The 26,263-nt window shown below is 39.5% G+C and overlaps 1 long non-coding RNA gene across 1 annotated transcript in view; it reads right to left on the bottom strand.

Moving 5' to 3' along the window:
- Positions 1-2,070: 2,070 nt before the first annotated feature.
- LOC124985077 (uncharacterized) overlaps positions 2,071-26,263 on the bottom strand; it is a 148,033-nt gene continuing 123,840 nt past the window's right edge. Inside the window, exon 3 of the long non-coding RNA XR_007108800.1 lies at positions 2,071-2,386. This is a non-coding gene — a long non-coding RNA (uncharacterized LOC124985077). The remainder of the gene's footprint in view (positions 2,387-26,263) is intronic.

The following is a 26,263-nucleotide window of genomic DNA, read 5'->3' as shown; positions in this document are numbered from 1 at the left end:
TGAATAAATTGTGTTGCAATTTAATTTCCCTTCTCTCTATTGTGTAATGTAATATAATGCACCAAATTGGCATGTAAACTAATGTCAAGCATTATCCACATAAACAAATGCTTAAGATAGCACCTCTCTGCTCATGAACCGTGACAGGCTGTGATTAAAGGTCAGGTTTGACTGTCTCCAAAAACATTTCATTTTCTCCACTTCTCTGTTCATTACAGACTCTGGGTAGATCATCCTGTGATGGTCAAGGCTGAAGTGGCTGCAGGATAATCTGCCCAAACCTGACTTTTCTCAATTTAATTAAATATCCCCCACCCGGCAGCAGTCATTTGAGGGGATGTGCAGTGCCTTTTACCCAAACGTTGGATGCAATGCCATAAAACAAATGTGGGGGCTGGCTCTGCAGGGGACCAGGTTGAATCAGGGCAGTGAATGTAGATCTGGCCTCTAAAACCAAGGATGCCCACGGTAAGTAAGAAAGAAAGCAGGACCTGAGCTGGGTAACTACTGGCCATGGTCCTATGCCACTTCAGGTGGCTGGAGTGGGCCTACCTGGGCAGTGTGGGGACATTTCAAAGGACCTGGTGGGTATCACCTTTGGGCCCAGGCACTGTAAAATGTAGGCATTCTGTTTTGCAAATGATGTTCTCTCTGGTTAGATTGAAAACAACTTCCATTTCCCCACATGACGAGTCAAATGCTTTAAATGGATTTGACCTTTTAGGAATCATCAGGAAGACAACTTGAAAGGCCTTTTGTGAAAAATGTGACACAATCAGGGGAACATTTAAAACTCAACTAGTGATACAAACCATTTGGAGAGGGCACTTTTAATCTTAATATTTCTAATTAGAGGTCTCCTTTATGTGTGAAGGCTAGATCTTCAGCTATGTGCAGCTTATAGATATTATTGTTAGTTCTATGATCATAGTGGTATTGATCTGATCTGTTTTGGATAAAACCAAAGGTGTTGTACTTATCATATTTGTTAGTAATGCAAAGGTGAGAGGGCACTAAAAATAATAAATGACCTCTAGGATCTTGCCTAGGAATGGGTGGGGCAGGGCACTCCTTCCCCAAAATAACTATCAAAAGCAGGGTACTTCCTACATTACTTATATGTCCATTCACTTCATAGCACATAATCATTTCTTTTATACTTGCTCATTGGCAGCCTACACTGATAGATTTTAAGCTCCAAAAGAGGCAGGACAGTGTCTCCTTGGTCTCTAATGTAAACCCAGTTTCCATGAATAAACTATGGGAAGATGGGGAAGACATAACTAGAATAAACTGTTTAAAGACTTTGCGTTTCTCGTTGATTGCAAACACACTGGCAGTAGGCAAATAATGTTGGGCTATGGAAGATAATCTAGATGTCTAGAACATGGGAGGGAACTGTCCTGCCTGAATCTCCCTCCGATTTCTGTGTGTTCCAACTGAAAAGGGTTAGATGCTATGGGCTGAATTGTGTCCCCTCAAAACAATATGTTGACGAACCAACCCCCTGTACTCAGAATGTGACTGTGTTTGGAGACAGGCTTTGAAACGGGTGATTAAGTCGAAATGAGGTCATGAGGGGTTCCTAATCCAATACACCCTGGAATCTTTATAAAAGGAGGAGATTGGATATAGACATGTACAGAGAGAAGTGCATGTGAGGACACAGGGACAAGGTAGCTACCAATTAGATAACGGGACAGGCCGTAGGAGGAACCACCTCTGTCAGCACCTTGATCTTGGATTTCTAGCCTCTAGAAGTGTGAGGAATAAATGTCTGTTGTTTAAGTCGTTCATTCTGTGGTACTTTGTTACAGTGTCTCTAGCAAACTAATACATATAAGTAATTTTCTAGCCGACTAAGAGTGTACAGCTTGAAAATGAAGTGGGTTGAGAGGCAACTAGCACTTTCTCCAAACAACTCAACAATTGTTTTATGAAATAAAAGGGAAAAGTTTATGACAAAAAGACATCTGAAAATGGGATAAACTCTATGTATTATAACTTATTTATTAAATTCACTGTTTATTATCTGATATCTGGTTAGAGGTAAACTCTATAAGATCAGGCATAAATGTTCTGAGTGGGTTAATTTCCTTTAGGGGTAGTGAGTTTCCCATCATGGAAGCATGTAAGTAGAAGCTGTGAATGTCATTGAGAAGTCTCTTGCAGAGGGCACATAGTTAGGCTCCTTGAAGATTCTTTGCAATGTTGTAATTTTATTCATCTGATTTTACTTCTATTGATGAATGAGCTAGGTACTTGTCATAAAAAAAGATCCACAAAATATCTGTTCTCATTCAAAGAATTTAGTCAAAGTCTCAGGGCTCCATACTTATATTTTGCATTTCTTCAACCCGAATATATTATCCACCCATTGTACTTCCTAGGAAAGAAAATAAATGTTAAGTAATGCTTAGTGAAAATTGTTTTCTTAAAAGACAGCTCTTTTCATTTTTTTTTAAAAGGAGATAGACATATCTTCTGGTTCCAGTTTGGTTTCTTATGCCTGTTTAATTTAGAGCATGAGTTCCAAGAGCAGAAGACTGTGGGGTCTTAATAAATGTCTAGTGATGAATAATTAATAATATTAAAAATTATCATTTTCTCATACTCCCAAGAGGAGCGGCAGATGGTGAATCCTGGCTGCGTCTGATCCTAGCTGTGCCTGTGGCTGCCCATAGATCTTGAAAGAAGCCAGCATTCAAAGAACACAGTGAAACTCACAGGAATCTCATGAATTTTGCTGTTGTTATTCCAAAGGTTCTTTTGGCAGAGACTCAGAGCCAGCAGATGAGCCTGTGCACTTTCTCACAGCAATTCAGTTAAAAAAAAAAAAAAAAAAAAAGTTGACCTTACAGAAATTTAAAAAAAAAAAAAAAGGCCTGTCCTTGAATGCAAAAGGGGGGGGGCAGGACACCTTCCTACTTCCATTTCATGGAAGAATGCGAGTTCCTATGTCAATGTCAATGTCAAGATGTTAGCTTTGTCACATAGCTCAGAAATACCGAGCATGACAATGTTTAGGTAATTGAAGAGCACAAACATTTTCTGTAAACACAACTTGTTTCATAATTCACGTTGGCAGATGTTGAACGTTTGCCTGCTCCCACAAACTTTATTTCCAAGTACCAAGAGCATAACTACATATGGATTCAGAATGGCAACTTCTGCAACCCAACAAAAGCGTAGGTCTGCAGTGCCTTTGTTCCTATTCTAGCTGAACTTCCAAAGCATTTACCTTCATAGGGAATATTATCAGTTTTAGTGAAACCAAAGACACTACTAATAATGTGTTGGCAACCAGATTTAAAAACTTGCTATGAAATAGGTGGTGATAAATCAAGTATGTTTACAATCCCAGAAAGTAGTGATCAATGCTAAAAGGTAGACTGTGTTGAATAAACCCTAACAGTCAAATTTCCCACCCCACTCCCACGGCTCTCATGGTGACCTCAAAGGTATTTGGAGACATGCTTTGAAAATAAAGGGGAGTTGCTATGAACAGTGCATCTGTTTCCTGTTTCTCTTTATTGTTGGACAGGCAGGTCTAGGAAGAACTGTGCTATATACTGAGAATCTGGTTTTCAAGCAGTGTTCATTATTCTGCCCAGTATTTTCCAAACTACTGTATGAATCATTTTTAAGGGGTATTTGAAAGAAGGAGTTTTCCTGGTACTTTGCAAAGGTTAGAGGCAGCACTGATATGGTGGAAACATGATTTGGATTAGGAGGGTTTGTGTTCAAGTCCAACCTTACCAACTAACAAATGGAAATACTGAGCAACACATTTACCTTCCTTGAACTTCAGTTCCTGCTCATGTGAAAATGGGAATTAATAATACATACCATTTGGGACTGTAGTAAAGATGGAAACAAACAGTGTAGTGGGTATTTTCATGTATCATGTTGCTTAGTCCTCATAACTCTATGTGCTTGGTATGCTATCTTATTAGATGAAGAAAATAAGTTCAGAGAATTCAAGGTCACTCATAATAAACACTTGCTTGCCTGATGAAATGTAATTTTTATAAGCTTTCATAGTTCCATGCCTGAATACAAATTGTACCTACACTTACTGGGGTAAATACCTTATCTTAACCAAATAAAAGACATCTATTCAATGTCTTCTATGGGCTACATAATAAGCTACCTCACTTCTGTTACTGAACTTAGCCCACAGACCTGTGTGTATGTTTAGGAGTGAGGGATTATGCCCATTTTAAAGATGGGAAAACTGAAGTTCATCAGTCAGGTAACTGACTGAGATGGCAGAGACGTGACTCTTCATTCCAACTCAAGCTTCACTCAGCACGCGGCCTTCCTTTGTGTGTTTTTGTACTTGCTAACATTAGTTAACTGAAGACAATAAAAAAATCATAAAATATAATAGGAAAATGATACAATAATACTTGCTTTTGTGACTACTAAGAATTCAATAAAAAACCTGATCATTATCATTTCATTTGTAGTGACTAAAATAAGTAAATTACAAAACAAACAAAACTCTGAAGAGAATTTTTTTAATGTAACATATGATGAATATTAGATCTTCTAAAGTAATTCTGGCCAAAACTGAATCATCTTCCAGTTTGGTCCTTACTCAGTCAACCAACATTCCATACATCGTTCCCAACAGGCAAACTCTTCCTCCTCTGCACCATCATCACTGGCCACTGCCCCAGGCTCCCCTCCACACTATCATGTTAACTGCCATCTCTAAACCTCTGTAACGTTTTCTCCCTTTGCCTGGGATATGGTCCTCTTTACTAATTCATTCAAATTCGGTCCATCACTTAACATGGTGGTGGTCAAGTCCCACTATTCCATGAGCCTTCTGACTATCCTGATGACTTATAACCTTTTCCCTAGTCTCTTACTGTATTTAATAACATCATTATTCCATATGTCACCTGGTATTAGCATTCGTGGTTCCAGACATGAAGTTCATCTCTCCAAATGGCAATAACATCCTTGGGAGAAGGGATTGTCTTTATTATTTTTCCCTGCATTATTATACCCAAGATGTTCTTGATGTTGTATTAAAATGGAAGAGAATGTTTTTTAAAAAAGGAAAAGGCCACAAAGTCTATAAATGTTGCTCGCATCCCTTTCCTTACATGGTGTATGTAAATAATAGTAATAAAAAATTCAATACACAAAGGAAACCTGCTTCCACTAGGCACATATCATTGGCTATTTTCTAGATTTGTACAATTCAGCATATAATAGCTTAATAGTAACATCTTAACAATGAAGTTTGATAAAAAATGGTATATAATACTGATGAAAGTGATATCAGTTCTTCTGTAAATAGGGTAGATGTTGCTGAGTCCTTTTTCATTTGACAGATAACTACTGAGCACCAATTAATTGCCTGATACTGTACTGGGTTCTGTGGACACTGTAGATGTAGTCTTAGCCCTCAACAGGACAACAGTCTAGTAGCAAGACCACGGTCATCACTCACTACGATGGTGGCCATCATATAGGTTTCTATAATAATTACTCTCTTCAATAAAAAAGAATCACATTATTACCCTGTATCCTAAATGTTCTATAATAGTGCAGCTCATTGGATGGAGTTTTTCAAACTTTGTAGGATATTTTTGGTTATCCAGTGATAGAGGAAGTTAGGTTGCTCCTGACATTTCAAGGGCAGGAAGATGAAGAACTGTTCCACATTATGCGAAGTGTGGAGCTCTCCTGCACAATGAAGAATTGTCCTATGTCCCACCTAACTTTCAAATGCTCTGCTCCCTTTGATATCCTATAGATGAAAAATTCATGTCTAATTATCTAAGTATGGAATGTGTTTTAACATAAAGAAGACTTTTTACACAAGTTCAATATCGTTTCAATTTTAAAGGAATGCAACTAGCATATAAGTGGAGTAAAAATTAGACTTTGTTCTGTCTAGAGCTTTAACAATAATTAATCACCAAGTGTGAAAATTCTAAGGCTGAAAGCAAGCCACACCTGGCCCACACCTGGCCCCACACCTGTGTCAGTCTGCTGGGGCTGGGGAAGGGCACGTTCACAGTGGCTCTCTGCAAGAGGTGCACACATACACCTGTGTCAGCACAGGTGACAGGTCAGGGTGCCAGAGCACTGACCATGTGGACATTCAGGGCAGTTTAGCATGGATCATTGTTCTTATCTTTCTCTCTTATATTACAGATAGGTATTTAAATATAGACCTTTTTAAAAAACTTACATGTGTAGGTGAGTCATATTATCCTTGAATTTCATTTCAGAACAGTAAATGAAGTATGTAAAATGTTACCAAAGGGGGAACTAGGTCTAATAGCTTGAAAATCTCTAGCTCTAGGCTCTTTAAAGCAATTTAAATACAAAGATCCTGAAAAAGCTATTATATTAGCACAAGAGGAATAAAAACATTTGATCAAGAGAGAAGTGATAAAGTTAGAAGACAGAGTAATTTAGTAATGGTATATAGTAATCTGTACTATATACCATGGTATATAGGTTACTGGTACTATATACCATTAAGACATGTTTATTAAACAATGGAAACCCAAAGAGGTCTGAAATGGATCCTTGCCTTGCAACATAACTGAATATAAAAATATCATATGCAGTGTCTTATAAGCTAAGAGTACCCTGATACTAAACAAACTGAATTTGATAGAGAGGACAAACATGAGTCATCTAATTCCCAGGGCTACACCTGCCAAGGACCCCAGGCAGATTGCTCTTCCAGACAGTCACATGATGCAGGTTAAATGGGGAGACAGGGCAAGAATGAGGTAGAAATATTTAAAGAGCAGATTTACTGCAGTGATAAGGGGACAATAATTGATTTTATATCAATATTAAAATCATATTTGTATGTACATATTTATATTTACAGATTCATTTGGGAGAGCTCCACAATTCTATTTTTAAAGCAATTTTACATTAAATATAAATACGATCCTAAGTATTTAAAAGAGGAAATTTTTGTTTAAAATGCATTCTCTGAATATAGATATATAAATTAATATTTAGAAGCAGAGATTCATGGTCAAAGCACAGAAACTGGGGTCTCGTCTGTAGAGTATTCTAGAAAGAAATCATATCTCTGCATATTTGCTATATTGCTTGCTATGCTTCCCCAAAATGTGACTGTCTTTTAAGTGCTGCGTGCAATGATATTCAATAAATTTGTTAAAAACTAAAACAAACAAACAACAAAAAAAACACGCTTTGCATGTTGATTATACTCAGGTACATAATTTTGGATAAACACATGATGCTAGTATAGGGAAGTTTAAGCAGGAATTGAGTCACACTGAAATTCACAGCACTTTAAGAAGGTTAAATAGAAAAACTGGGTGGGCTAAAAAATCTGACAAATTAATAGTATGAACAAAGTAACATCTAAAAACTTATTTTGAAGAAAAAAAAAAAAAGGCCAATGTTAGCCCACAAAAGTGGTTCTCTGAAGTATCACCAGTTTGACATGTTTCCCACACAGATTTAATCAGGACTATTTTTGGAGTAGAACAGGTCTCCTTTTTTTTTTTTTTTTGAGAGACCACAATTTTCATTTCTTCCTTTAAAAGAAACAGAAGAAAAAAGACTTGACTAGTGTGAGAAAGGTGATCCATCTTAATTGGTGGTCATTTTCTTTTCTTGTGTCTGCATGGGTTTGGGCTGCTTCTCAGATGTGAAGCATCCCGGCCTGCTGTCCATTTCTGAAGTGACACCTGATCCTTCGTGCTGCTGCCAGGTGGAGCCACTCAGCAAGCTCAGTCTATGCAACAAGGCCACTCTGTCCTAGAACTACCACGACCCTCACAGATGTTCAGGCGATGAGCTTCAATTTACTGTGTTCTCCTCAAAGTGTTCTTATAACTCAGTCATGTAACCTACATTCTCAAATTTTCTGGGAGAAAAAGGGACCTACCAGGGAGAGCTTTCGTCATGCACAAATAAGGTAACCATTAAGGTCAGGAAGCATATTTTCCCTGGTCTTTGCTCTTAAAAGAATTTATTTTACATGATTAAGAAGTTATCTCAAAATGCTCCCATATACCAGGCCAAATAAGGATGTTCGTCCTCTCCTGGGAATAGAGACTGTCAATTAAATGCCATCTTAGAGACAAGCCTAAGAGCTCCCCAGAATTGGTTTTAATGGTATCCCTCCTTTCTCCCTTCACAGGAAACATAAAACTCAGAAAATTTCTACCAGGAAGCAGTATACAACTAGATATTTTTAAAATACTCTAAAAATTAATTCTTTATCAGAATATGATGTAGTAAATTCAAGGAAAAATAGAATTTAGGCCTCATAAATTTATTACATCTGTATTACAAGCTACAATTATACTAACAATATCTGGCATGAGATGACATACTATAGTTTAATAAGCATATGCCTACATATGATCTCTTTCTAAATTCATACTATCCCTTAGGAGTTTTAAACAGAGGGAAAAAATCAGACCACTTAACTTGTTAGGAAACTGAGGTTTTGAAAAATCACTAATACCTTTGAAATGGGTAAAGGAAGAAACAAAGGAGAAAGTTCACTTCATACAAATGAAGGGCCAGTGACTTCCCTGAAAAATGCCACACAATCACTATTATTTCTCTGTAAACACCGGAAATCTCTTTCATCACCAAATACTTCTACTATAAACATACACTGACTCCTGCCTGTCCTGGCTGAGCAGACATGTGTCTGGGGACAGGGTCTGATTATAAAATACGTGAAATAAAGGGATAGGTGTACCCACAGATGATGGCGGTTTACACTGCTTCAGGAGGGTGTTCTGGATACAACTGAGACTCACCACGGAAGAGGACTAGCTAGGTGTATGCCAAGGAGCAGGCCCCTACCACAGAGCAGGTCAGTCCAGGAAAGGGTCTGCAGCTGAGGGGCATTCACAGTCCCCCAGATGGCTGGGGTGTGCCTTCAAAAGACTTCTGTCTCCCTTAGCCCTGCCTGTTTGGTTTAGTTATTACATTCACTACTTGGGTAGATTAAAAACAATTGTTTTCTTATTATTTCCTCATATTCTAAGGCCCTTTCTGAGAAAGAAAGAAAAAGTTTCAGCCCTCAGCTAGGAATAATTCTCAAGACCAACTTTGTTATAAGCTAAAGGAAGAAAAAAAATCATTTCACCTTTTACATTTTCTGTGTTTTTAAAAATATTAAAATAGACCATTGAACATTTAAGTTTTTAAAACTTCAGTGATTTCTGTATTGAAATAGTATAAATTAATAAAATGAACTTTTTAGTTTGTGAAGTTTATACCTTCATCAGCAGCACTGGTTTTTAGGGCTATATGCAGTTACTTCTAGAGAATTCTGAAATTAGGGTCTCGCGCTCAAGAAGTAGATGTGAACATGCATTCAGTTCCTCACATGGTCACTCACTTCCCCACCACGGACAGACGTTTAGAGATATTGTGTCTTCTAAGTCTCTTTAGGAGAGAACTTTTGACAAGGGTTGTCCTCTGCATGACATTTATATTCTATTAGCCCCCAGCCCCAGGCCTGGACTCACACCTCTGCACCCTTGTGCCAGGTTCCTGACTGTGTGTAAAGTTCAAGTGTTCAACCTAGTGAAGAACAAGAGTGAATACAGCCCAGGTCCTGAGAGCCACATTTCACAGGAGCCTCTGCAACAAGGAATTCCACCACGACCCCTGGTCCCTGAGAGCGGCAGTGACGTCAGCCGAATCATTCTCATTTCTGCGGTGGCTCTTGTACCATCCACCCCTGTCTTGAGAGTGCCAGACTATGCTGCTGAGACTGGCAGGGCAGGAAAATGCTTCACTTCCGTGCCAAGATGGACGGGTCATGGGATCACCATGGTGAAGTGCCATGCAGGCTGAGGCACTGCAGGCTCCTCTTTCCCTCGCCTCAGTGATGCCGAGGCTAAGTCCCTGTCTAAGGCAGCCGTGGGGTTCACACCTCTGGAAGAGATGTATTCCTCAAGATTGCTCCAGGCTTCTAATTCCCCCACCCAGGAAGGAGCACATTCTGGAATCCACAACCTAGGGGTTACTCTGGTCTCAGTCCAAATCAGCCCCCAGCAACAGAGGAAACAGCCTCAGGGAGTTTGTCTTTGCTCTGGGTATATAAGTGACACCTAGTGGCAGCAACTAATAAAACCCGCAAAGGAGGACAATGGAACCAGTAACCGCAGATCAGACAGACTGGGAGTCCTGGAAGTGACAGTCACTCACATAGGTATCTGTACTCAGCCCCACCCCCACTACCTCTGTGACGGGTATCAGTCCTAAAAGCTTTCTATTTCCAATGCATTTTCTTAAACTAAATATTCATATGCATCTGACAATAACCTGGGGGATGAAAATGATCACAAGGCAAAACTGTATTTTCATGAAAAAGCCTCCTTGATATTTCCACATTCTCTTCACAAATGATGATGCAGAAAGCAAAAATTATAAAATCACTCCCCCAAAGGATGTCCCGCTCCAGTTCCCACAACCTTTAACACAATCAGCCCAGCATCACTGTTAGATGGCAGAAAAGACCGTGAACCTGGGAGATTTATCCAGGTAGGTATGATTTGATGATGTGAGCCCTAAAAAGCAGAGATTTTCCCTGGTTGGTGGAAGACCTTGGGGCTTGATGGAGTCCCTACTGGCTTGAAGATGGAGGTGCCACCAGAGAAGCAAGGCAGTCAGCCTAGAGGTAGAAACTGACCTGTCTGTGTCGTCCTCCCACCCCCCACCGTCTCCTATGTTGAAAGTTAAAACCAGTGGGATGACATCTCGGGATGAAGGCTTTAGCAGGTCACTAGGGTTACATGAGGATGTGAGGGTGGGGTCCTGGTCTGATAGGATCAGTGCCCTTGAAAGAAGAGACAACAGAGAACTTGTGCAAGCTCACTCGCTCTCTGCCATGCGAGGAGATAGTAAGAAGGTGGCCAGCGGCAAAGCGCCAGAAAGAGCCCTCACCAATGTTCAACCACACAGGCACCAAAGCGGGGACCTCGAGTCTCCAAAACTGTGAGAAAGTAAATGCCTGCTGTTTAAGCCACCCAGCCTGTGGTACTATGTTGTGGCAGCTGAGCAGAGAGTGGCCTCAGTTGACGGCCAACAAGAAAACAGGGACCTCAATCCCGCAACTATGAGACTCTGGATTCTGCCAATACTTGGAATGAGCCTAGAAACACATTCTTTCCAAGCCTCCAGCTAAGAGTCTGGGATGGCCAAAACTTTGCTTTGGGACTTGAGAGACCTTGAGGGGAGGATCAATCTGTAAGCCACAGCTGGATTCCCAACCTAAAGGAACTGTGGGATAATAAGTGGCATTGTTTAAAATTGTCAATTAGTGGCAATTTGTTACATAATAATAGAAAATCAATATAGATGGTTGTCAAGTTTGGGAGTTATCTCCAAGTAGAGGTCTAGAATTAAGACGCCATTGTTACACACATACATACACACACACACACACACACACACACCCCACCCTATCCTGGTGCTAAGCCTTATTGGAGCCATTTGCCACATTTCCCCTTCCTAATTTCTCCTATGCCCACTCACCTACTTTAAGGCCTCTCATCTTTTATCTGGTTTGTCTCCTCTCGTGTCTCCACCCTTTTCTTTGATCCTAAGCAATGCTATCAGATTTGGTTTCTTCATATCTTGATTCCAAATACTGTTCTCTAAAAAGTGCTGACAGGAATGAAGCTTTCGCCAGTTCAGTGCAGAATGGAGTCTTTAAAAACGCAATTAAAAAAAAATAAAACTACATGTGTGCGTGTGTGTGTGTGTGTGTGTGTGTGTGTGTGTATTAGGAATTTTTGTCCTAACTTTTTTGGTAAGATGCTCTTTTTCTAGGAAATGACAATTATGGTTATACCTGATGGCAGCACAAATGGCCACAAATTCATCCTGGTGGGCCTCCCTTTGCAATGTGACTTAGAAGCCCCTTCTGTCAGGAGGAGTGACCCATTTATCAACCCCTGAGTGTGGGCTTTCCTACGTGACCTGCTTTAGTCAATGAGGCATTAGCAAACATGAGGTAAGGCTTGAAAAGGACTTGAGCGCTGGGTTTTCTCTCCTGCTACAGGGACCCCTTTGACCATCATGTGAACAAGCCCCGGCTGGCCTCTTGAGAGTAGAGATCATATGCAGACAAGTCCCTTTCTGCACAAACTTAGGGTGCAGACACGGAAGAGACTCTCTAGCTCCAGGTGAGCAGGCCCAGACACGAAGAGTTGGCAGAAGCACAAGGCATCAGAATCCTGTGCTACTTTAAGCCACTTCCTTTGGGGTGGTCTCTTATGCAACTATCTGATACAACAGAAGAAACTAATTTGCAATAGTGTGTGCTTTCTTTTTAAACTAAAAAGCAAATAAACTCTTTGTAAGTCCTTATAATTTTTCTAAACATGTGACTGGTCCAGGAAAATAGACAAAAACCCAAAATCTTGGAACTATGGCCTTAACCCCAAGCTCCAAATATGTCTTTGTCTTGCTCCAAAGGCTGCGAAAACTGTTCCACAGAGGAAGATCTGCATGCCTGTATAGAGGAAGATTTTTCTGCTTGACAAATGATAGCTGACTAGAGGACAGCAGAGGAGCAGGGTAAAAGCAGTGTCTAAGTGGGTGAAAATCATAACTGGAGCAGCAGGGTCTAGGTGAAAGGATCCTCTGTCAAGAGCACCAGGAAGTTGTCAGGAGACTTAAATAACCCAGATTTATCTTTCTTGTTGCTTTCCGGTGAGGACACCTGCTAAACCTTTGCTTTTTGAACTTCTTTTCTAGAGTAATGTTTCACTTCGTCTCCAAGCTTCTGCTGAACCCCTCACCATAGGCATCCCCATCCCCACCCACTTTCCACCTGCCCTTCTAGGGTGAACACCCTTCAATCTGATGCTCAGCAGTTCTAGACACTACCAAGCCAGAGATTGAGGCCCCCATAGACCTAATGAAGGGATAGGCTTGAACAATTAAGCCAGGAAGGAATTAATGAGCCTGATGCCGCCCTCTGAGCAAGGATAGTGTGGTTGCCCCATTACTGCACAACAATTACAGAATTAGCTCAGGGGCAGGAAAAGTATGATTCCCTACCAGGAATAACTTAGTTGTTTGCTGAACCATGTTTTTCTAATGTGTATTGGATCAATTTTTTATATGTTACCAATTCTACAAATTTGAAACAAGATGGAACTGATAAAAACACGAGGCAGGGCAGGGGTTTATGAACCAGTTCTGCCATGGAAACAGCTTATGCATTCTGGATAAAGTATTGAAAATATCTTAAGTGCATTGATGAATTACTAGAAGAGTAAATAATGCATAGGCCTAAAACCGAAGTCAAAGAACTCAGAGTTAGTTGGATCACTGCAGTTGATTTTCCCTCTGGGGGCACTTAGAAACTCCTTGAACTTCAGCTTTGATTTTCAGTGACCACACAGGGTGCAGGTGAAAAGCCTAGAGATTTTCCCCAGATGGAGCATGGTCTAATAATAGTTCCTTTCCAGCACTAAGACTGCAAAGGCCTACACCTTCAGTGTAAGTGAATGCAAAATGCAATATATATATATATATATATATATTTTTTTTTTAATAAGATGGAGAGTTCAAGTCTAGACATTGAGCCAAAGGGAGGAAGAATCAATCACCGCTGAGAACTTGGACTCACAAACTAGTCTTTAAGTTAGTGGGGAGCATAAATCCCCACTACTTACGTAGTCCAAATTATCTCAGTGATTTCTGACTAAGTAAGGCCCTCAGGTAATGCTTCTAGTGGAAACATATGTAAAACATTAAAAAAAAAAAAAAACAATAACACACACACACACACACGTACATATTTGTTCTAGGTTGAAAAAATTCCAATACATAAAGATCAAAGGAAAATAAGCAATTTCTAAATATACAAGGAAACAAGGTATTATAAAAAAAAAAACTTGCAGAAACAACAGACAGCAGAAATAGACTACCCAAAGACGGTTGATAATGGAATTATTAAATATAGATCCAAGATAACTGTATTTACTATTTCCATGAATAAAAGGCAAGTTTGATAACGTGCATGGAACCAGAAATATTTTTAAAACCCCAAATAGACCAATATATCAGAAAAAGAAACAAACTTCTAGAAACAAATAAAATTTAATTCAATTCTTGAAATTAGAAACAAAATGACAGATTGAACAGCAGCTTCAACACAGTCTGAAGAATTGGTGAGCTAGAAGGTATATCTGATGAAATGATCCAGAATCCAGCACAGAAAGAAGGAAAATGTGAATGAGAATAAAAGACAAGAAAGACAGAATGAGAAATTCTAACATTTAATTTGATTATAGTTCTGAAAGAGTAGGAATGACATTTTACTTCTTACTTGAGTATTCCTCCAACTGTGTCTGTCAATTCAATTGAAATATAAGCATAGAAAAGTCATGCTGTGAAAGAAATGAAAAAAGAGGGCTGACTCTCAGTGTTGAAGTGGATATAAAATTGTTACTAGTGTGCTAAAAATAATAATACCTTGTCTTTGTGGCTTGTTTTTTGGCCACAGAATACTAGTGGTAGGAATTAACAACAGAAGAAATTGAAGAGTTGGGCCACACAGACAATTTCAGGGTTACAGGCTAAAAGATTGGAAATTAGTTGTATTGCCTCTTAAGATATCTCCTTAATCACATCTATTAGGATGATTCAAAAAGAAACAGAAAATAAAAACTTGGAGAGCAGCGTGATAGAGCCTCAAAAATCAAAAACAGACCACCATAGGGTCCAGCAACCCCACTTCTGGGCATATATCCCAAAGAATTTAAAGTAGGGTTTCAGAGAGACCTTTATCTGCTTCTGTTCCTGGCATGGTTATTCATAAAAGCCAACACAAGTGGAAGCAACCCAAATGTCCATCAGCAGATAAGAGAGTAAACAAAATGTGGTGCACACACAGAATGGAATATTATTCATCCTTAAAAAGGAAAGAAATTCTGACACATGCTACAACATGGATGAATCTTGAGGACATTAAGTGAAACGAGCAACTTACAAAAGGTCAAATCCTGTATGATTTCATTGATAGGAGATTTCTAGAGAAGGTAAATTCACAGAGAAAGAACCGTGGCTGCCATGGACTAGGGGATAGGGGAGAATGGGAAGTTAGTGTTGAATGGATAGATTTTTAGTTTTGCAAGATGCAAAGAGTCTGGAGGCTGCTTATACAACAATATGAATGTACTTAGCACTACTGAACTGTACACTTAAAAATGGTTAAGACTTTATGTTTTTCTTTTTCTTTCTTTCTTTTTTTTTTTTTTTTTGTGGTACTGGGGATTGAACTCAGGGCCTTGTGCTTGCGAGGCAAACACTCTACCAGCTGAGCTATCTCCCCAGCCCAAGACTTTATGTTTTTCTTTTAACCACAATTTTTAAAAAGTCTCCTTAAGAACTGTTCTGAGAATAATAAAAATAATTAATAGTTATTGAGTAGTTACTGCATGATTGAGCTTTATATGCTTGATTTGATTCAAATTTCACAGCATCTTCCTGTGAATGGACTTTATGGCCTCAGGGTAGGAAGGCTTTGGGAGGCCATATACCTTTTCCAAACTGTCTAGTAGGAACTGGGATATGAGTCTAGTACTCCTGATCCCAAAGTTAGACTACCTCAGAGAAATAGAAAAATAATAATATTCCAAATAGTCCAGCAAAAATGGCCATTAGTACATAAAACATAACCCTAAGGCAAAAACTTCAAGGTAAAAACCTTCAGCCAACCAAGACAGTAGAAATAAAACAATATTCTGACTGAGTTAACTCTGAAATTACAACATTCTTCCCCATAAGTCTAGGAGCTAATAAAATCAGCATAAATAGACAGTAGTTAAGAAGTTAAACAAAATTCCAGGGAGAGAAGGTAATCCACATTCCAGAATGTAATTCATTGTGTCAGGTAAATTTCCACATCATCCATTTACCATGGTCCAGGTAATGAACCCAAAAGGAAATATTTCTTCTTGTGACAATCATATTAAATATCACTATAGAAAGGAGCAAAAATATGAAAATGAATTGAAATCACATCACAGAAATCACAGAATTTAAGTGAAGATACTTCATTATTCTAATTCTCAAGACAATCTGTTAATATACTCTAATCGAGTGTGAGAATGCTTATATACAACTAAAGGTATTAGTATGAGAGGGAGTCACCATGTTCCCAGGGAATTTCTCTGCTCTTTGGCAAACAGTCACCCTGTCTGCCCAGTTTTTAGCTCTTCTGGAAATGCAAGTTCTATCTTTTGTTTTTCTCTTATATTTTTTATTCTAATGGAATAAATTGCAATACAAGAAGAAGTTATTCCAACATATTATTCTTTACTCTTTGGGTACCTTTGTTAGAAGAGAAAAAATAAAATGCCATGTTCACATGACTATATATTCAGATTTTTTCAAATTCTGCTTAATGGCCTAATTTTCACCAAATCACCTCTCCCATGACATGCTGTTTCAGGTACTGCATGCTTCATAACTAGGAATGCAACAGTCTGGAAAAGGGGATTTGAATGATCCCATTTCGATTATACAGCCTGTTAGCTGACATGTCCACACAAAAACATAAAGCACCATAATCACTGACTTGGGATTATTGTGCATTATTCAACAGTTAATGCAAAAATATTGTATTGATGCATTAAACACATGTAGGTCTTCAAAACACCTGTAAGGCACCTGTACAAGGCACTGGCAGATTTGGTGTGGATGAGGGCCCCCTTGGGAGTGGGAAGGTGCTCTCTGGCCCCTTATGGAGGCACTGATTCTACTCGTGAGGGTTCCACCCTCCTGCCCTAATCATCTCTCAAAGGCCCCACCTCCTAATTCCATCGCCCTAGGAATTAGGTTTTGAATCGGAACTGGAGGTGAAGTGGGACAAACATTCTGCCTGTAGCACCTTCCAAACAGCATCTATGAGGTCAGATGCTTTTCACAACTGAAGGGAAGCCTGCCCCCCCCCTTTCTTTCTGGGACCATGACCTCATCTTCTTTGTATTCCTGGGACCAAGCAGAGTGTCTGGTGTATTTGGGTGAATGAATGAATATATCAGTTCAAGAAATGACAAAGTTTATTAACTGTTTGATAAAATGGCAGGAAATGAGACTGAGGAAAGATTCGGAGTTTCATGCGGATTGCAGGAATGCCATTAAAGCGGCCTGAGACTATTTCTGTGGGCAGTGGCGAGCCTTCAGAGCTCTTAGTGGGATCGTAGATACACACTGCTCCGTAGCACGTGAAGGTCAAGTCGACATCACACTGTCTTTTCCAATTAAATCAGGCCAGTACCAGCTCCGCTCTGTTATTTATTGGTCTCTGGTGTTCCCTTCCCTTTCCTTAGGTCACTTGAGACCCCCAGAGGCTTTGACAGTTCAAAGAGGGGTTTGCCAGACTTCTAGTTCCTGAGCAGGGTTGAGCCCTCAGCACCAAATCTTTTTCTTTTTTTCCAGTGATGTGAAATTCGTATTCATAAAATTAACCATTTTTAAATGGCCAATTCCTACTGAATCTTCTGAAACATCTCTGTCCCACAGTGCTGCAGTGGGGATAGGGCCACTCAGCTGGGTACCATGGCTCCTCTCTGTGGGAGTCAAGACTCACATGCTTTTTACATAGAATGGTAGCGTGTTTGGAAATGAAGTTTTGCACAGGAACTCCACTCTCCTTATGTGAAGCTGGTCTTGCTCAAATTCCCAGGGTAGAAGCTGGAGTGCCTGACTTTCTGAGACCCCAAGCCCTGTTCCCTCTAAGGTCACAGTCTGGATCCATGAGCACCTGGGATCCACTTTTTCCAGAGCCTGCAGCTCTGGCCCCTTCCTGCCCAAGGGGATCAGCAGGGAGGTTCACCAATTTCCATTTATTCCAAACCCACCCTCCACCCAAACCAAAAACTTAATTGTTCCCTTTTCCATCTCATCAAGAAGAACAGCAAGCTTTTAGGAGACCCGACTCCACCAAAATTAAAAAAAAAAAAAAAAACAACCTGCCCTATTTTTAGTTCCTAGAAATAATAGCTCATTGTTCATGATAAATCATAAACCTTCCTCCTGAATTGATCCATCCTCTTCATCCCACGTCAGATTCCTTGTCACTTTAGAAATAAATACGTGCACACACACCATAGAAGTCTTAGTCTATAAGCCAAGCCCTACTTGGGAAAGTTTGTTCTACTAGTTTTATGTAAATGTTTCAGATTATCTCTTGAGAGCATTTCAACAGGAATGAAGAACTGAGGACACAGGTATTGAGTGGGGTAAAGGAAACTTCATTAGGGGAAATCATGAACAGTGGGGATAATGGTGACCTCAACCTGCCACACAGCAGGTGCTGAGTGTGTATGGTCCACTTACTTCACAAGCCGACAATCTATTGAATGCCTGGATTTAAAATGGGGGAGGGTGTAGTACTCGGAATATTACCTACATTCCATAAATTCAAAATAGTAAGATCACATGGAAGCATGAAAGGGGCCATCGACTTAGTCCGGAATGCTGAGCTAAATGCCTTTCCTTTACATGTTGTGATTAAAAAGCTAAGAGACAACCAGAACATAAATAAGGTAGGTGTTCACTTTTTTATTTCACAGAAGCCATCTCACCTTATGTCTTCTAATTCACCTTGAATTTGCATTCACCTGAATTTGAGCACTACTCTGAAGGCTGACCCCAATCTCTTAGATGTGGGTGCACTGAAATGGTGGGCAGTTCCTTCATAGAGGACCACTTGGATGGTGTGGGGGAATACTGGCTTCATTCCACCATCAAAAATAACATAATAATAATAATAATAATATAATATATAATTCTTAGTCATATGTACTACAGTACTAATTAAGTATCTACAAAAATATCAGATTTGAGGGCTGGGGAGATAGCTCAGTTGGCAGAGTGCTTGCCTGTGAAGCACTAGGCCCTGGGTTTGATCCCCAGCACCGCAAAAAAAAAAAAAAAAAAAAAAAAAAAAAATATCAGATTTGAGACTTCAAGAGGCACTATGTCCAGACATGGAGATAAAGTTCCCTTGGAAGGGTGGCTGGCAGGGCAGGAGCTTGGTCTGCCTGGGGAACACAGCCCAGCACAGACTCTCAGGCTTCTCCACACGCGCTGCTTGTTTGTTCAGGTGCCCTCTTTCACCGTGCACATCCCACCTGGCCATGATGAGCTTTCCTAGTAACTAAGAAAGCAACAAACCAGCCCTTTCTTCCCTCAATCACGGCTGAATCCTCCTCTCCCCTCAGAGCATCCTGCTATGTTCCTTATCTTATAACATTTTTTCAGAGTGCTGGAGCATTTTGAAAAAGGTCAAATGTGGAGCAAGATTCCACATGTTAAAGAGCCTCTTCCATAAATGGGCAAAAACCTAGACTATAATTAGAGCACTCTATTACTTTTAAGTTTTAATTTTAAAAAAAATGATGACCTTTGTCCTTTACTCTGTTAGTACAATAGCTATCATTTAAATACCCCATGATCAGGGGACCTGGTCTCAGTTTCATTTAAATCATTTGACCATCTTGCATAGTGATACTTATTTTGTCAATTTCTAAATATCCTAAATATATTATACACAAAGTTATGTATACTATAACAAAATTCTATTTATTTTTGCTGGGGACAGGTTGGGTGTTTGAGAACTTTCTCGTACAGTTTGAATAGTATTAGGCAGATTTTAGTTTATCTGTAACTCTGTGAAGTCTAAATTTTGATGTATCAATGGCAACTTCAAAACTCTTTTTCTTTCTAATGATTTTTTTTTTTTTTTTTTTGGTCAGGGATTGAACTCAGGGAAACTCAGCCACTAAGCCACATCCCCAGCCCTATTTTGTATTTTATTTAGAGACGGGGTCTCACTGAGTTGCTTATTGCCTCGTTTTTGCTGAGGCTGGCTTTGGACTCCCATCCCTCCTGAGCCACTGGGATTACAGGAGTGTCCCACTGCACCCAGCTCTAATAAATTAAACAACATCAACAACAACAACAAAAACAAAAACCAGCCTGGCTTTGGCTGTCAGAAAGCTTAAAATGAAACAAAAGTGCCCCTGTGCAGAATAGGAAGCGACTGAGCACAAGGAAATGCAAAGGACAGAAATCTTCAAATAAGATGATCCTTGGTATGCACACACAATTCACTTATTGAGCACCTACTCCATGCCGGGATTCACGAACTGCGTTTTGCATCTTCACTGAGTCAGTCTACACCAGTCTTGTCTGATATAGTAGCCGCTAAGTCTCACGTGCCTATTGAGCACTTGAGATGTTCTATTCAAAACACACATCAGATATCAAAGACTACGTTCAAGAAAAGAATGTATACTACTATCTCACTGATAATTTTCACATTTATTATGTGTTAAACTGATGACAGACTGAACATATTGGGTTAAACAGAATATATTAAAATTAAATTTGTTTCCTTTCTTATTGCAGCTATTAAAAAATTTAACATTACACATGTGGTTTGCATTATATTTCTAATGGATTTTGTTAGTCTTGGGATGAAAGACATAAATAACACTGTACAGGAGATGAGACACATAGCCACGGGGTGTAATGGATGCAGAGGAAGAGCTCCCATCGCAACCTAAGCATGGCAAGTTTGGGAGAGGGTGATGTGTCGTTACTAATAAACACATTCAAGAGGGGTGATTAATGAGCTTGGAATGGAAGAATGACTAGAAGAGGAGTGAAGGCAATGGACAAGGAAAGCACTGGAGATGGGGTAGTGCATGTCATGTGCGTAGCTCAGAACGTGGCATGTAACAGGTGTTCAGTGTAAGGAAGCTCTTACAGACCTGAGAGGAGATGAAGGGAACTTGAGTCACTGAACAAAAATGAGTGGCAAGAGAGGACACTGGAAAGGGGGAGGAACCAGACCATGAGCAAACCTTTGTCCATAACTGAGGACTTCAGATTTTATCTTAGGTGACAGGACAGATGAAGCTTTTAAGGAGGGGAGTAAGATTTTCAGCCTGGTGAGTGGTGGGTGAACGATGATAAGCAGAAGGCATGGAGATGAGTAAAGAGGTGGTAGTAGAACTTGAACCAGGTCAGGAGTCCTGGGGAGGACTCTACTGCAGAAGGAGTGAGTGAATAGGGAGGTCTGTCCAAAGTCCAGCATCTGGAATGTGCTGGGGCTCATGGAGAACCACCAAACGAAGGAGGGACACGGTCAGAACCAAGGTTGGCGTACTGAATTCCTTACAAGGATTTGGCATCTAACTTCTTCATCAGTGAATTTTATCTTTAAATCACAACAAACATGAATTAAAGGGAACAAAACTTGGTATAAGTAAGAGATAGTAAAAGAACACCCTGCCACTCTGAGTTCAAGTCTTCAAATTCCTCTTCCAAAGTCATAAAGGAGCATCCTGAGAAAACTTAGATGAGATCACAAAAATGCTGCTATTAGTCCGAGAGAAATTATAACCAGGAGAAGTGAGAAATTCCAAAGAAAGGGAAAAAGTATATTTTAGAAATAGTGAAATTAAAACATGCATTTTATTCTTGTCCAAATTTCAGAGTAAATTATAAAACCAATAGTTTTAAGCACTTTGAAATCAGCAATCATTAGGAACCCACAGTTAGTCACTACATTAACCTTCTGTGCTGGTACGACTGTCAGATTAAAAGATCAAAGAAATTTAACAAGGACATTTGCAAAAATCTTTCACTAAACTCTCATAAATAACTCAGAAAAATACACATCTGCTATTTGGGGAGATTCATAATTATATAAATGTCTACTATATATCTTGCACATAGAAAGTTCTAGGTAAATACTTATTTAATGAATGAAGTAATGATGAACCATTACCTGTTCCTCAGGGAGTTCATGCCCCAGCCTATGTTCTCAGAGCACTGAGTTTATATGTGTATCACACATCATATTGTAATTATTTTTTATATGTCTGCCATTCCCACTAAAACATCATAAAATCCTCCTGCCAGAGTCTCATTCATTTTTGTCCCCGGGGTCCAATACTAAGCCTGAAGTAGTATGGTGCTAGTGTTTGTGAATAAAAAAATAAATAAAAATAAAAAAGGATAGATATACCCAAAGCTCAGATAGGTTGAGAAAAAAGCACTAAACTCTCTTTCTAAACATTAACATGACAAGACTAACCCTTCAAAGGAAATATCATCTGGAGCTGGATGAACATAGAAAGGAGGCCATCTTGTATTGTGCTCAGACAACTCCTGGATATTTTATGAGGACCTCGACAAACTGAGGCTTTAGATACTGAAACTCAAGGATGAGAGCTCTTATAAAGAGTGATTTAAAAATAGGCAGATATTTAGGTTGAGAAAATAAACTGAGAGGGACAGTGACCAGTTTCTTCAAACATTCACAAAGGGCCATCACAATGAAGAGAGAGTGGACTTATTTCACACAGCTTCAGAGCACAGAACTGAGTAGACGGTTCAGGCAGGTGAATTTGGTAACAGTGTAAAGAAAAGGTTCTAACAATTACCTTTCTCATTCATAGAAAGGTCAGTTTGCAGGGAAGAAAACTCCTTGTCTGAAAATTTCAAGTAGAGATTGAAGAAGCATATAACAATCCAACAGATGCACTATGGGCATTATGGAGGACTCCTCAGATTGCAAGGAAAAACAGCTGAGGCCACCACTCAGCTTCCCTCTGATGTCTGGTGTCTTCTGCATTATTCCTTCTAATGCCCGATTTTGTTACTGGCTTCTGTTTATATGTTGCAAATTTGCAAACAGTTTTCACCCTGGGCACTATATCCTCTCTCATTTTTACTTTTGCAAGGCTGTTTGACTCTAACCAATTCTACACTGCGTTTTACCATCAGTAGGTATGTCAGTCTTCAAAGACTCCTTTCATCTCAAAAGGAGTCATTGGTCAAATTTCAGGGCTCTCCTATTTTTTTTCTTTTTCTTTTTTCTCTCTCCTATTTTTACAGCTAAACCTCATCGTAAATAAGTTGTCTTATTAAAAATAAGTGGTTTTAATTGCCATACTTTATCATATTTTCATCTGTTTTAGTCAGTTTTTTTTTTTTTCTACTGTGACCAAAAGAACAACGCAGAGGAGGAAAAGCTTCTTTTAGGGCTTGCTTATGGTTTCTAAACTTTCTTGCACTGTCTCATACATGAGTTTGGTGGTCACTTCATAACTGAACCGTAATACCACCTAGATTTCTTTTTTTCTGCTTCTCCTCTTCGTGTCTACCTATTCTTTGTGCAAATTTCACATCTCCAGAATTATCCTCATCAATGAGGCACTCAAATACCCTAGAGTAGGCCATTAAGAACATAAATATATATTGATAAACCAACTCCAGATACAGTTTGTTAAATATGATATTTTATCTGTAATTTTATGCTCTCATAAGTACAACGTCTAACAGGGCAACTTTTCTGGGGGAATGGTTTCCAAGTGTAGCTGACTTCCTTACATTTTCCTCATGGAATCCACATGAGAAAAAAAAATGTAAATATCATTTTCTGAAGAAACGTAGTAGGACAGTTAGTATGTATCCCATTGACTACATGGAATACAAGGAAGAATGAAACCACTTAATAATATGAAAACAAGTGAGGGGTTAAGATGGGAATATAGTTTACTGGTTAATAGTGGATTTAAAGGTCAAAAGATTTGAGATCTGTTTCAGGACATCATCGGGCAAAGAACTGCCACCTGTGCGGTCCCTTGACACCTTGGTGACCTGTCCAGGAGCAATATTCACATATGTGTATTCCCAGGGATTGTATTCAGTTTGTAAACCCGTCCCAACCTTATGTAGGACTGAAAAACTGGAGATGCTTAGTGGGTACTGAATGACTAAATGGACCGAGAAGCAAGTCAATGTCATAGCGCCAAGACTGAAACATCAATCAGTACCAGTCGCCCCTCACAGTTAAACTAGATCAGACATGGTGGAAAACTAATGTCAGCATAGAAGAAAAGACACAAAGAGATGAATCCAGGGGAAAGAGAATGGCCCCCAGGGAGAAGTGGAGCAGCGGTCATCCATGAGGTCAAAGTAGCCTCTATGAATAAAGCGAGGAGGCCACTGGCTGCCAGACTTCCACAGCACCTGGACTGGTACCAAAGGGAACGAGGTAAAGGTGTGCTGGAGTGGCATCTGTCTCTAACACATGCTCGTTAGAGATAGATGAAACTCTTTGTGTCACTGTATTGGAACTCCACATGAGGGAATCTGTGGCCTACAGTCTGCGTCTTGCCCTATGTCACATGATGGCATGTTGAGGCAGAATGGGGACTGGAATGGAGGCTTCCTGTCTCTTGGATGCCACCAGATGCCACTTCTATTCTTTATCCATTTTCCAAAAGAGAACCCCAATTACAATTGCGGCTTGACAAAGAGCTGAGAGACTTGCCTTTCCCCCGGGGCTCTCACTACTGCTGTGCACCCTTAAGTCTTCCAGAATCCTCTGCCAGGATGAGCCCACCACATGGCTCTGTCAACAGGACCTTTACTTTCCATCAGAAGCAGTATTCCTAAGTTATATCCATCCCCAAGTTGACATAAAAATGTATTTCAAAATGTTTTCTGGTGGAGAAATAGAACTGTCCAGTAGTGCTTTTAATTTATAAAAAGAGACTCAGTCATGGTTTGAAATCTAACACAGAACTTACAGCTAGGAATGGAGAGCCAGCAGAGGCTTTGCCAGTAGCTCTAGAGCCCCGGGCTTGCAAATCCTACATTATGCAATTCCTGGGGTGGGGGGTGCCAAAGGTGACTATTGTGGGACTGTGCATCTGTGCATGGTTATGGGTGGTGGAGTTCAAGGATCAAGTTATCTCCCCACTCTCATGATGACACATTTAACCAAGAATAATTCTGAATTACCCAGCTTTATTCCTCATTTTGGCTAAAAGCTATCGTACATCTCAATGTTACTGGCTATTAAGCAAACAAGGTGTAGGTTGCCACAAAGCATTAGGGACACTGGAAAACATAGGTGTAGCTTGGCCCAGGGGATGGAGTCTCATTTCAGATTTTCTAAGAGACGAAATGACTGTGGGAACAGAATATTTGGGGTGAAACTTTTCTTAACTGAGATTTCTAGTTTCATCCTTCCAGTAGTTAGTCAGGATTCAACTCCTTCAACTACAAAGTAAATTACTTATAATTAAAAACTTAGAAGTAATCTTGACTAAGAAGTGGATAAGGGGGAAAGAAGCTTTGTTGAGAAAGAAACACAAAATACCCATTATTAAGGAAAAGACTGCAAATTCACTAAAACCAACCTGTACACATATTACACAAATAGTTTTATTTCACAATCACACATGTCTTTTTAGATAAAGTATGCATAGTCACTTTGGAAAGTATTCATTTCAAAAGAAAGAATGAAAGGCAGTCTTATAAAAAAAAAGAAACTGCTACAAAATATCATATGTAGTCTTGTGTTAACATTTAATTAGTAGTATAGTAAAAATTTTTGTCAGGTCCCAAATACTAGTCATGGGTTCATGATATGGTATCTTTTCAGGATATACTATATGTAGTAGAAATACAAAAATACTACATAGGAATGAAGGGTGAAGGTGTTAGGAATCCATGGTTATGTCTTGGGAGGGAAGAATGGTTGGGGAATGGAAATAAAGCTGTACATGTGAGATCTGACTTAAATATTAGTATCTTCTATTTTGAGGGTGGATGCATAACTGTCTGTTATGGTATTTTTTATTCCTTTTTGAAGTGTTTCATAATTTAAACAAACATCAACAAAACTGCACGGCTATATAAACCACAAATAAAACAAGGGAAAGGCGGTGTACGTCCATTTTTGGGAAGCTCAAGGAAGCATCCTGACCTGATAATGAAAAGCTTGGAGGTCACAGGGAAGCTGGTGGGGTTTTTCTGATCCACATTCATATAAAATCAAAGGTGCTGTTTAAATGATGGAGGGTGCCCAAAGATCAAAAAGAAGTGTTCTGCAGGAGGCACGGTCCTGAGTGTGAGATGACAGGGGAATAAAGAGGGGTCTCTGAGCAGATGGGCATGGGGAGGCCTGTATGTTTTACTGTTGGTTTTATTTTTTATTTTTAGTTCTCTGAGAATCCTCTGGCAGTTGCAATTTCTAACAGTATTTCACTGAATTCCACACACATGTGCATGAACACACACACGTAGCCTAAATGGAGTCCACTATCTTTAAAGCAAGGGACAAATTAGGATTCTAGGCTTCCTGGCAAACTGCAATTTCTATTTTATGCCAGATTAATCTTTTTAAAAGATTTCTAGAAAATGCTTAGGAAGC

This window comes from Sciurus carolinensis, chromosome 5, assembly GCF_902686445.1.
Source record: "Sciurus carolinensis chromosome 5, mSciCar1.2, whole genome shotgun sequence".
NCBI lineage: Eukaryota > Metazoa > Chordata > Mammalia > Rodentia > Sciuridae > Sciurus > Sciurus carolinensis.
The sequence above is the reverse complement of the archived record's forward strand: the minus strand, read 5'-3'. Positions and strand labels throughout refer to the sequence as shown.